Raw genomic sequence first — 13,957 nt, 5'->3', positions numbered from 1 at the left:
CAAAGGGTAAAAGTCAAAATTAATACTGGTTAGGTATAGTAAGCAGAAAAAAAGCCCTCAAAAGATATCCACATAAAGTCCCTAGAATCTGTGACTGTTACCACTTTATTTAGAAAAAGAGTCTTTGCTTCTACACAGCAAAAAAAAAAAAAAAAAAAACAATTAGCAGAGTAAACAGACATCCCAGAGAGTGGGAGAAAATCCTTGCAATCTATACATCCAACAAAGGACTAATAGCCAGAATCTACAATGAACTCAAAGAAATCGGCAAGAAAAAAAAAATCCCATCAAAAAGTGGGCTAAAGACATGAATAGACAATTCTCAAAACAAGATAAACAAATGGTCAACAAACATGAAAAAATGCTTAACATCACTAATGATCAGGGAAGCGCAAATCAAAACCACAATGCAATACCACCTTGCTCCTGCAAGAATGGCCGAAAAATAGAAAAATAATAGATGTTGGCATGGATGCAGTTAAAAGAGAACAGTTTTACACTTCTGGTGGGAACGGAAACTAGTACAACTGCTATGGAAAACAGTTTGGAGATTCTTTAAAGAACTAAAAGTAGAACTACCATTTGATCCAGCAATCCTACTACTGGGTAACTACCCAGAGGAAAAGAAGTCACAATAAAAGTCACATACACAAAAAATACTTACACATGCATGTTTATAGCAGCACAACTTGCAATTGCAAATATATGAAACTGGCCCAAATGCCCATCAATCAACAAGTAAATAAAGAAATTGTGGTATATAAATATACCATGAAATACCACACAGCCATAAAAAGGAATGAAATAATGGCATTCACATCAACCTGGATGGTATTGAAGACCATTATTCTAAGTGAAGTAACTCAGGAATTGAAAACCAGACATTGTATGTTCTCACTCATAAGTGGGAGCTATGCTATGAAGACGCAAAGGCGTAAGAATGATACAACGGACTTTGGGGACTCGGGGGAAAGGGTGGGAGGGGAATGAGAGAAAAAAGACCACACACTGGGTACAGTGTACACTGCTTAACAGGTAAACCAAAATCTCAGAAATGACGACTAAAGAACTTATTCATGTAACCAAACACCACCTGTTCCCCCAAATCCTATAGAATGATAGAAGAAAGAAAAACGGTCTTTGCAGAGGTGATTAAATTAAGAATCTGAGATGAAGAGGTAATCCTGAATTGTCCAGGAGGTCCCTAAATGCCGTCGCAAATATTCTTGTAAGAGAGAGGCAGAGAGATATTAGACAAATGGTGGAGATTATGTGAAGATGGAGCAGACAGAGATGCAGCCACAAGTCATGAAATGCTGGCTGACCCTAAAAGATGTTAAGAGGCAAGGAAAGATTCTCCTTTCATGCTACAGGAAGATATGTGGCCCTGTATACACTATTATTTAAGAATCCTGGCCTCAGAACTGTGAGAGAATATATTTCTGTTGTTTTAAGGCACTAGTTTGTGGTAATTTGTTACAGCAGCCATAGAAAACTAATACAGTAGGCAACATACCAATCCTCTCCAGTCTATATTTTTCTAAACTATTATGAGTAAAGAGTAGACAGCTGCAGCTCTCTACCCTTCTCTTTCTCAAACTGAAAATACTGCTTCCTTTCAAATATTCAAATAACATCCTGGCTCAGGCATATATGCTATGATAACTGTCTTAGAATGACATGTTAGACCACAAAAATTCTTACTCCAACTCTACCTACTTAACTTCCTCTCATCCTGTTTAAAAGCTACTTCCTGCATTAGGCCTTCTGTGTCCCAACAATCTAATTAGGTCCTCGCTTACCAGCCTTTGGTAAACATCATTTTACTCTCTATCTCTATGGATTCAACTGTTTTAATTTTTAAATGCCACAAATAAGTAAGAACATGTGAAGTTTGTCTTTCTGGGCCTCACTTATTTCATTTAAAATAATAGCCTCCAGTTCATCAATGTTGTTGCAAATGACAGGATCTCATTCTTTTTTTATGGCTGACTACTACTTCATTCTGTGTATGTACCACATTTTATTTATCCATTCATCTGATGATGGACACTTAGATTGCTCCCCAGTTTTAGCTATTATGAATAATGCTGCAGTATACATGAGAGTGCAGATATCTCTTTGATGTACTGATTTCCTTTCTTCTGGGTATACACCTAGCAGTGGGGTTCCTGGATCATTTGAAGTTCTATTTTTATTCTTCTGAGAAACTCAAACTGTTCTCCATAGTGGTTGTACTAATTTACATTTACACCAACAGTGTACAAGGGTCTTTTTTTCTCCACATCCTCACCAGCAGTTATTATCTGTCTTTTTAATAAAAGCCATTTTAATTGGGGTAAGATTACATCTCATTATCATTTTAATTTGCATTTTCCTGATGATCAATGACATTGAGGACTTTTTCATATACCTGTTTGCCATTTGTATTTCTTTGGAGAAATGTCTATTCAGATATTTGCCCATTTAAAAATCAGATTATTAGATGTTTTTCTTACAGAGTTGTTTGAGCTGCTGATATAGTCTAGTTATTAGTCCCTTGTCAAATGAGTAGTTTACAGATATTTCCTCCCATTCTGTGGGTCATCTCTTCACTTTGTTAATTGTTTTCTTTGATAGGCAAAACTTTTTAACTTGATGTAATCCAATCTGTCCATTTTTGCTTTGATTGCCTTTGCTTGTGAGGTATTACTCAAGAAACTTTGCCCAGACCAATGTGCTGGAAAGTTTTCCCAATGTTGCTTCATAGTTTGAGATTTTAATTTTTAATCTACTGTGATTTGATTTTTGTATATGTTGACAGATAGGGGTCTAGTATCATTCCTTTACATATAGATATCCAGCTTTCCCAGTGCCATTCACAGAAGAGACTGTTCTTTCTCCAGTGTATGTTCTTGCCACCTTTGTCAAAAATGAGTTCACTGTAGATGGGTAGATTTATTTCTGGGTTCTCTATTTTGTTCCATTGATTTGTATGTCTGTTTCCATGTCAGTACAACACTATTTTGATGACTACAGCTCTCCAGTATAGTGGTAATGTGATTCCTCCATCTTTGTTCTTTTTGCCCCAGATACCTTTGGCTATTCTGGGTCTTTTGTGGTTCTATATAAGTTTTAGGACCATTTTTTCTATTCTGGTGAAAAATGCCATTGGTATTTTGATAGCGATTACAATGACTCTATAGATTGCTTGGGGTAGTATGAACATTTTAGCAATATTGATTATTCCAATCCATGAACATGAAATATATTTTGGTTTTTGTGTGTTTCCTCTCCTATTTCTTTCATCAGTGTTTTACAGTTTTCATTGAAGACATCTTTCTCTTCTTTAGTTTATTCATAGGTCTTTTATTATATTTGTAGCTGTTGTAAATGGCATTACTTTCTTGATTTCTTTTTAACATTTTTCACTGTTGGCATATAGAAATGCTAGTGATTTCTCTTTGTTGATCTCGAATCCCACAAATTTACTAAATTTGTTTTCAGTTCTTACAGTTTTCTTGTGGAGTCTTTAGATATTTCCAAATAAATGATCATATCATCTACAAACAAAAATAATTTGAATTATTCCTTCCCAATCTGAATGCACTTTATTTCTCTTGTCTGATTGTTCTAGCTAGAATTTCCAATACTATGTTGAAGTGCATATCCTTGTTGTCTTCCAGATCTTAGAGGAAAGGCTTTCAGTTTTTTCCCATTCAGTATGATACTGGCTGTGGCTCTGTCAAATATGGCTTTTATTCTGTTGAGGTATATTACTTCTATTAATATATCCAGTTTATTGACAGTTTTAATCCTGGAGGGATACTGAAGTTTATCATATGCTTTTTCCACACCAATTGAAATAATCATGTTTTTTGTCATTCATTCTGATAATACGATGTATCACATTGATTGATTTGTGTATGCCGAACCAACCTTGCATCCTGGGTTAAATCACACTTGGTCATGATGAATGACCTTTTTAATGTGTTGTGGAATTTGGTTTGCTAGATTTTTGTTGAGGATTTTGTAACAATGTTCATGAGGGATACTGGCCTCTGGTTTTCTTTTTTTTTTTTTTTTTTTGATGTGTCTTTGTCTGGTTTTGCTTTCAGGGTAATATTGGCCGTTTAGAATGAGTTTGGAAGTATCCTCTTCTCTATTTTTCAGAAGAGTTTGAGCAGGATTGGTATTAGTTCAAAATTAAATGTCTGATAAAATTCAGAAGTGAAGTCACTGATTCCAGGATTTTCTTTACAGGGAGACTTTTTAATTTCACCATTAATTATCTTTTTATTTCACTTTAATGTTATTTTATGATAGTCACGAAAAGAATGATGTATAAAATAATAATGTAAATTTCTATAATTAGAATTTCAGGTGTATAATTTTCTCTTAACTTTTATTTTAGGTTTAGGGGTACAGGTGCAGGTTTGTTATATAAGTAAACTCATGTCATGGAGGTTTGGTGTACAGATTATTTTATCACCCAGGTTCTAAGCACAGTGCTCAATAGGTATTTTTTCTAGTCCTCTCCCTCCTCCTACCAACCACCATACAGTAGGATCCAGTGTCTATTGTTACCCTCCTTGTGTCCACGTGTGCTTGTTATTTAGCTCCCATTTATAAGTGAGAACATGTAATATTTCATTTCTGTTGCTTTGTTAGTTTCCCAAGGATAATGGTCTCCAGTTCCATCCATGTTGCTGCAATGAACATTATCTCATTCTTTTTATGACTGCATAGTATTCCACAGTGTATATGTACCATATTTTCCTTATCCAGTTTACTGTTAATGGGCATTTAGGTTGATAACATGTCTTTGCTACTGTGAATAGTGCTACAATGAACACATGCATGCATCTGTCTTTATAGTAAAATAATTCATATTTCTTTGGGTATATACCCAATAATGAAATTTCCAGGTAAAATAGTAATTCCTTTTTAGTTCTTTAGAAAATCACCACAATACTTTCCACAATGGCTGAATTAATTTACACTCCCCCCAACAATGTATAAGTGTTTCCTTTTCTCCACAACCTTGCCAGCATCTGTTTTTTTCTGATTTTTTTAATAACAGCCATTCAGACTGGTTGAGATGGTATCTCATTGTAGTTTTGATTTGCATTTCTCTAATGATTAGTAATGTTGAGCATTTTTTTCATATGCTTGTTAGCCACATGTATGTCTTCTTTTGAAAAGTGTCGATTCATGTCCTTTTCCAACTCGTAATAGTGTTGTTTGTTTTTTGTTTGTAAATTTGTTTAAGTTCCTTATAGGCTCTGGATATTAGGACTTTGTCAGAGCACAGATTGAAAATATTTTCTCCCTTCCTGTAGGGTGCCTATTTACTCTGTTGATAGTTTATTTTGCTGTGCAAAAGCTCTAAAGTTTAATTTGATCCCATATGTCAATTTTTTCTTTTGTTGCAATTGTTTTTGGTGTCTTCAGCATGAAATTTTCACCAGGTACTGTCCAGAATGGTATTTCCTAGGTTATCTCCCAGGGTTTTAGCAGTTGTTTTGTTTGTTTGTTTTACATTTAGGTTTTTGGTCCATCTTGAGTTGATTTAATGAGTAGGGAGTCCTCTCCTCATTGCTTGTTTATGTCTACTTTATCAAACATTGGATGGCTGGAGGTGTGGAGCATTATTTCTAAGCTCTTTATTCTATTCCATTGGTTTATGTGTCTGTTTGTATACCAGCACCTTGCTGTTTCATTTACTGTAGCCCTATAGTGTGGATCACAGGTAATGTGATGCCTCCAGCTTTGTTCTTTTTGCTTAAAATTGCCTTGGGTATTTGGGCTCTTTTTTGGTTCTGTGTAATTTTTAAACTTTTTTTTTGTGAAGAATATGATTGGTATTTTGACAGGAATAGCATTGAATGTATAAACTGCTTTGGGCAGTATAGAAATTTAAATATTTTTTCCTGTCCATGAGCATTGGATGTTTTCCATTTGTTTGTGTCATCTATGATTTGTTTGAGCAATGTTTCTCATTGTAAACTTTGTATTAGGGCTCCAATCTCATTGCTTGTTATTGGCCTATTCAGACTTTAAATTTCTTCATGGTTCAATCTTGGTAGGTTGTATATGTTAGGAATTTATATAATTCTTCTAGGTTTTCCAATTTATTGGCATATAGTTGTTCAAAGTAGCTGCTAATGATACTTTGAATTTCTGAGGTATTGGTTGTAATGTCTCTCCTTTTTTGTCTTTGATTATATTTACTTGGGTCTTCTCTCTTTACTCTTAGTCTAGCTAAAGGTTTTTTGATTTTGTTTATCCCAGGTGCTCTCTTGGTGCTCTACCCCACTGCGGCCAAGCTGGTACCAGGCTGCAAGATAAAGACCCCTTTACTCTTCTGTCTCCTTTTCTCAAGCAGAAGTGGTCTCTCCCCAAAGTTACCACAGCTGGGAATGTGCTGGGTCACACCTGAAGCCAACATGGCTCTGGGTCTCACCCAAGGCCTGTGGTAAATACTGCCTGGCTACCAATACTAATTATTCAGGGCCCAAGGGCTGTTTATTCAGCACATGATAAATTCTGCCAGGACTGGGCCCTTCCCTTCAAGGCAATGGGTTCCCTTCTGGCCCATGGTGTGTTTAGAAATGTCATCCAGGAGCTAGGGTCTGGGATGGGGGCCTTAGGAGTCTGCCTGTTGCCTTATTCTACTGTGGATGGGCTGGAATCCAAGTTGCAAAACAAAGTCCTCTTCCCCTCCACCTTCCTCAAGCAGATGGAAGGGGTCTTGGAGGTACAATCTGTACTGCCTGGGGTTGGTGGAGGGGTGACACAAGCACTTCCTTGGTTGTCTCAGCTGGTATCTCACTAGGTTCCATGCACTCCAAGTTCCCTGGCTCCAAGCCCAACACAGCACCAGGACTTGTGCAGGAATTGCAGTCCTTGTGGTCTAGGTTGCCTTTCATGTTTATTTAGAACCCCAGAACACTTTAGCCCATGGTGGCAGACTTGCCAAAACTCAGGTTCCAATTGCTAGGATGGATGATTTGCCTCTGGACAGGCCTAGTATAAACGTTCCCTCTATGGGCACAAGCTGAGTTCTGCCCCCTGTTGCTTCCCACTGACAGGACAGCACTAAGCTGCAAAGCAAAGTCCCATAATCAGTATGTTCTCTCTACCCCAAACACACAGAACATCTTTCTGTGCCATATGGCCGCTGCCAGGGAATAGGGAAGGGGTGGTGTAGGCAATTCAAGACAGATTTTCTTGCCTTCTTCCATGTCTCTTTCCTTAATGTAATGTTAAAATCAGGTACTATTATAGCTCACCTGATTTTTGGTTCTTATGAAGGTCCTTTCCTGTGTGGACTGTTGTTCAATTTAGTCTTCCTGTGGAGGCAAAGGGGGTACAGCAATTCCTAGAGGCTTGTATTTGGGTATCTTGCTCTGCCTCCTTTGATAGTTTTATTTTTATGTACACACAAGCAAAACCATATAACTTATATTCAATTAGAAACTAAGATGACAAGGCTGTATATGCAATTATAAAGTTTCCAAAAGACTGTTGTTTATAGCCAATAAAAAAGAACAAGAAACAGGTGATCCTATATTGTACCACAAAACAGGACTTTCCTTTTCTTTCTCCTGTTGCTGTCTGTAATTTTTTTTTTTTTTTGAGATGGAGTCTTGCTCTGTCACCCAGGCGGGAGTGCAGTGACATGATCTCAGCTCACTGCAACCTCTGCCTCCCAGGTCCAAGCGATTCTCCTGCCTCATTCTCCCAAGTAGCTGGGACTACAGGTGCATGCCACCATGTCTGGCTATTTTTTGTATTTTTAGTAGAGACAGGGTTTTCCCACGTTGGCCAGGCTGGTCTCGAACTCCTGACCTCAGGTGATCTACCCACCTCAGCCTCCCAAAGTGCTGGGGTTACAGGCGTGAGCCACCGCACCCAGCCCTATAAACATATTTTTACACGTAATATAATTCAGCAATTTAACCAAACCAATGTAAATGTTGTCTTTATGAAATTTAGAGAAATGGCACTAAGGTCTTTCATTACCAATGAATATTTTCTTTAACCCATTAACAAAAGTCAGTTTATTTCCTTTGCACTTAGGAAAAAAAATCTAGAAAACTGTAAAAATTAGTGATGGAAATAGGACATAATATCAAGAGGAAAATATTCAGCATCATATACCTGAACATGAGACCTAGGTCTTCTACTACTGGTTAAGTACTTCCAGTGAGTCCATTAACCTGCCTGAACTCAATTTTCTCATCTATAAACTGAAGATAGTAATAACAACCATGACACAGAGTTGTTGTCTGAACAGATAATAAGTTCCATGTGAAAGTACTTTATAAACTATAAAGCATAATAGGAAGACTGCTATTATTTTAATAAGAGGTATTTAAATGTATAGTATACTTTGAAAGTAAATTGAAGAAAGTTCTGTTCTGTCTCTTCCTCCTTCCTCTGCATGAGCAATGAAAGTTAAACACTGCTTTGAAAATTCAGAAAATGTTTGATTTATATACTGATGCAGTGATCAAAAGAAGTATTAAGATTTTGGTTTATGATACAACTGTTTCAGTAAGTGCTTATCTAATTAAAGTAAAATTGCAGGAACATTAACCCAGATTTTTCCATGTGTGTGTGTGTGTGTGTGTGACAGTTTCCTGCTCTGTGGCCCAGGCTAGAGTGCTCTCATGTGATCTGTTCTCACTGCAATCTCTGCCTCCTGGGCTCAAGCAATCCTACCACCTCAGACTCGTGAGTAGCTGGGACTACAGGTGTGCAAGACCATGCCTGGCTAATTTTTTTTGTACTTTTTGTAGAGACAGGGTCTCACCATGTTGCCAAGGATGGTCTCAAACCCCTGGGCTCAAGTGATCTGCCTGCCTCGGCCTCCCAAAGTACTGGGAATACAGGGGTGAGCCACCATGCCTGACTTATTTATTTATTTATTTATTCATTTATTTATTTATTGAGGGAGTCTCAGTCACCAGGCTGGAGTGCAGTGGTGCAGTCTCGGCTCACTGTCACCTCTGCCTCCCGGGTTCAAGCAATTCTCCTGCCTCAGCTTCCCAAGTAGCTGGGACTACAGGCGCACACCACCATGCCCAGCTAATTTTTGTATTTTTAGTAGAGATGGGGTTTCACAATGTTGGCCAGGATGGTCTCTATCTATTGACCTCATGATCCACCTGACTAGGCCTCCCAAAGTGCTGGGATTACAGGTGTGAGCCACCGCGCCCAGCCGTTTGTTTGTTTGTTTAATACAGCTATAAGCAAGGATGAAATGACCCTTAACCTTAGACTTCCTTTATATTTCCCAAGGAATATTCTCAAAGCAGAGTGGTTAAGTAACTGGTTAACAGCCACGAACATAAAAAATCTCAAACACAGAGGATAAGGTTGTTGGAAAGTTAGCACAGGAAGAAAAGCCTGTGTTATTACTAAAACAATGTCCTAACTTGCAGCAGAGAAACATACAACAAATACTGCTACCTGAGTAGAATTAAATTAAAAAGTCAACATATTTTACTGGTCAATACAATTACGGCATGAATAAGTTTCAAGATACAACTAAGGGATACATACTAGAAAAAAAACAAAACTGATTTCGACCTGGCATGGTCAAAATCAGGATTTTGATTACAGGCTCACGCCTGTAATCCCAGCACTTTGGGAGGCCGAGGTGGGCGGATCACGAGGTCAGGAGATCAAGATCATCCTGGCTAACATGGTGAAACCCTGTCTCTACTAAAAATACAAAAAAATTAGCCGGGTGTGGTGGCAGGCACCTGTAGTCCCAGCTACTCAGAAGGCTGAGGCAGGAGAATGGCGTGAACCCAGGAGGCAGAGCTTGCAGTGAGCCGAGATTGTGCCACTGCACTCCAGCCTGGGCAACAGAGAGAGACTCCGTCTCAAAAAAATAAATAAATAAATATCTGATTTCATGATCCATCATCTTCAGATTTATCCATAAACTGCCTGAAATGATTTAAGCAAAAATCACTGTGATTGAAGCAAAAACAACAGTACTAGAGGGAATCACCAACTTCAAAATGCTATATCAGAGATGCAACATAGCACAGCTTTATAGGAAGGGACCAGTGGAAAGAGTAATTAAAACCACAACATTCAAATAGTTAAATTTAAAAGGACTTCCCATACTTAAAACAGAAAGAAAAATATCCACTATTCCCTACTAAGCTCATTGGTCAACTGGAAGCTGTAGCTGTGGAAAATAGTGACACAAAGAGATAATATACAGCTTCCTAATATATATGGAGGTGTTTCAGGAATGTCATGGTGTTAATAAGAGCTGCTGCTTAGAAAATCAGCTGATGGTCCCCTTCCTGTGTCCATGTGTTCTCATTGTTCAATTCCCATCTATGAGTGAGAACATGTGGTGTTTGGTTTTTTGTCCTTGCGATACTTTGCTGAGAATGATGGTTTCCAGCTTCATCCTACAAAGGACACGAATTCATCATTTTTTATGGCTGCATAATATTCAATGGTATATATGTGCCACATTTTCTTAATCCAGTCTATCATTGTTGGACATTTGGGTTGGTTCCAAGTCTTTGCTATTGTGCATAGTGCTGCAATAAACATACGTGTGCATGTGTCTTTATAACAGCATGATTTATAATCCTTTGGGTATATACCCAGTAATGGGATGGCTGGGTCAAATGGAATTTCTAGTTCTAGATCCCTGAGGAATCGCCACACTGTCTTCCACAATGGTTGAACTAGTTCACACCAGGGACTGTTGTGGGGTGGGGGGAGGGGAGAGGGATAGCATTAGGAGATATACCTAATGCTAAATGACGAGTTAATGGGTGCAGCACACCAACATAGCACATGTATACATATGTAACAAACCTGCACGTTGTGCACATGTACCCTAAAACTTAAAGTATAATAATAATAAAATTTAAAAAAAAATAAAATCAGCTGATGGTATTTAAGTTTATGAGGGTATATGAAATATAAATTGTCACTTCTCATTATCTTATTTTCAATTCAAAAAAATACCTCACGTTGCTGCTACAACAAACTCAACATTGTCTTGGGCATAGTGGAGAAAATAAGATATAATCACTTCCTCAAGAGAAAAGTAACAAAAAGAAACATTTATTAAGTTTTTATATGATGTCAGAAATTATGCTTAGTATTTAGCCCTATGAAGTGGTCACATTTATTACCTACATTTTACAGATGTAGAACTTGGAGGTTAGTTAACTTGTCTAAGGTCATAGCTATTGAGTAAAAGCTTCAGAATTCTAATTCGAGCTATTGATCACTGTGCTAAAAATAATTGAAAACTTGTTCATTTAAGATTCTTATTTTTTGATGTAGACATTCAACCTTATAAATGTCCTTATTACTACTTTTGCTGCATCCCATAGGTTTCGGTAAATTCTGTTTTCATTTTTGTTTGTCTTGAGATACTTTTGAATTTCCCTTTGATTTCTTCTTTGACACAAAGTTTGTTCAAAATTGTATTGTTTAGTTTCTACATACTTGTCAATTTTACCATTTTACCTATTGTTGTTGAATTCTAATTTCATTATATTGTGGTCAGAAAGAAACATCTAGAAAGATTTTGAACTTCTAAAATGGTTAAGACACGTTTTGTGACCTAAAATTTGATTTATCCTGGAGAACATTCTGTGTGCACTTGAGAAGAATGTGTATTCTTTTGCTGTTGAGTGGAAAGTTCTGAATATGTCAATTAAATCCATTTACTCTACAGTGTTGTTCAAGTCAGCTGTTTATTGATTTTTCTGTCTGGATGTTCCATCCATTATTGTAATTGAGGTATTAAAGTCCACTATGAAGAATAAACTAAGCCAAAAATTAGCAGAAAAAAGAGAATAATAAAGACTGGAGCAAAAAATAAATAGTGAACAACGAAACAGTTTAAAAATAAAAAAAATAAGAGTTTGCTTTTTGAAAAGATAATTGACAACCCTTGGCTAGAGTAAGAAAAGAAAAAGAAGACAAAATCAGAAATCAAAAAGGAGATATTATAATGGATGCTTTAGACATAAAATGGATCATAAGGGAAGTATTATGAACAATTATATATGCCAACAATCTGGATGACTTATAAGAAATGGATAAATTCCTAAAAATATGCAACTTACCAAAACTGAATCAAAAGAAACAGAAAGCCTGAAAAGACCAGTAACAAATAAGGGGATTGAATCAGCAATCAAAAGTCTCCCAACAGGCCGGGTGTGGTGGTTCACACCTGTAATCCCAGCACTTTGGGAGACCGAAGTGGGCAGATCACGAGGTCAAGAAATCAAGATCACCCTGGCCAACATGATGAAACCCCATCTCTACTAAAAATACAAAAATTAGCTGGGCATGGTGGCATGCACCTGTAGTCCCAGTTACTAGGGAGGCTGAGGCAGGAGAATCGCCTGAACCCAGGAAGTGGAGGTTGCAGTGAGCTGAGATTGTGCCACGGCACTCCAACCTGGTGACAGAGTGAGACTCCGTCTAGAAAAAAAAAAAGTCTCCCAACAAATAATCTGACGACTACACAGGTGAATCCTACCAAACATTCAAAGAGGAACTGAGAACAATCTTTCTTAAACTCTTCCTGAAAATAAAAATGGCCACTTCCAAACACATTTTATGAGGTCAGGATTACCCTGATACCAAAACCAGGAAGACTCTACAAGAAATGAAAACTAGAGTTTTCATTTCAAACTTGTGATGGTATAGGTGGATCTATAGATGAAATATATATTTCCTATGTCACTTGCCATTGTGCCAGCCATTGCTGAACAGTTGGTCAACAGTAGAAGAACAAGTGAATGAATGGCTTTCTTGCACGGGTAATTGCTGCAGTTGGAACCTGAGTTTTGGCAAGTCCTGCCACCATGGACTAAACCATTCTGGGGTTCTAAATAAACACGAAGGGCAACCTAGACCACAAGGACAACAATTTCTGCACAAGTCCTGGTGCTGTGCGCTCAGAGACAGGGAACTTGGTGTGCATGGAACATAGTGAGATACTAGCTGAGGCAACCAAGGAAGTGCTTATGTCACCCCTCCACAAACCCCAGGCAGCACAGCTTGCACCTCCAAGACTTGGTCCATCTGCTTGAGGAAGGTGGAGGAAAGAGAAAAGAGGACTTTCATTCACAAGTTTATGTGTAGTTTATTCTACACATTATCCTCCTTCCATACAATTCCCAAGGCTACTCTTGTATAGGTTTAAGTCATATCAACCTCCAATACATATATGAAGGCAAAGACTAGACTGGAAAAATATTTGCATCATTCAGTAATTCTGATATGGACTATAAATGCCAGTATCTTCAAGGTTCCAAGTTACATAAAGACTGCTTAAAGTAGTGTTTAAAAAGAAAGCAAAAGTATCAAAAGAAGTTTAAAAAATATCAAGTATTTAAGATATTTTCATGGTTTAGAAATGGATTTTATATCTCAGATACAACTATGGCAAATCTGATATTTAATTCCTGATTGACCATGTCCAAAAGAAAAAGATTTCCATTTTCCAGACAGAAAATTCAATATCTTTCACAAATGCCGAAGCTTACTCACAAAGTTTTTAAAATATTGATCAAATCATACCTTAATAGAGAAGGAAAGAACAGCTGTACATGAAACAAATTGGTTTATCAGTGCAAATTTTATCAAAATTTTGAAAACTCAGATAAAGCCTCCACTGTACAAAAACCCTAAATGTTAGATCATAGCACGGAGGCAAATATTTAACAATGATGTATCCAAAGAAACAAGGTCCAATAACCTTTTTCCTACAATGAAATATAGTAAATAAGTTAGACAGACCTTTTAGTTTCTTCTATTATATTTCTGGTAGTCAATTAAAGAGGATTAAAATGTGAAGCCATTTGGAATTTCCCAGAAAAAGGATCAGATATTAAAGAAGGCAGAAATAATATGAAAAAGAAATTCTCTATCATGTCTCAAGAGCCAAACAACAAAACAACTT

At 37.2% G+C, this 13,957-nt stretch overlaps 1 protein-coding gene across 2 annotated transcripts in view; it reads right to left on the bottom strand.

Moving 5' to 3' along the window:
* The window catches only part of MEI4 (meiotic double-stranded break formation protein 4), a 269,256-nt gene that overhangs the window by 152,363 nt on the left and 102,936 nt on the right, over window positions 1-13,957 (bottom strand). The window lies entirely within an intron of this gene.

Source organism: Pan paniscus, chromosome 5 (genome assembly GCF_029289425.2).
Source record: "Pan paniscus chromosome 5, NHGRI_mPanPan1-v2.0_pri, whole genome shotgun sequence".
In the NCBI taxonomy this organism is placed as follows: Eukaryota; Metazoa; Chordata; class Mammalia; order Primates; family Hominidae; genus Pan; species Pan paniscus.
The sequence above is the reverse complement of the archived record's forward strand: the minus strand, read 5'-3'. Positions and strand labels throughout refer to the sequence as shown.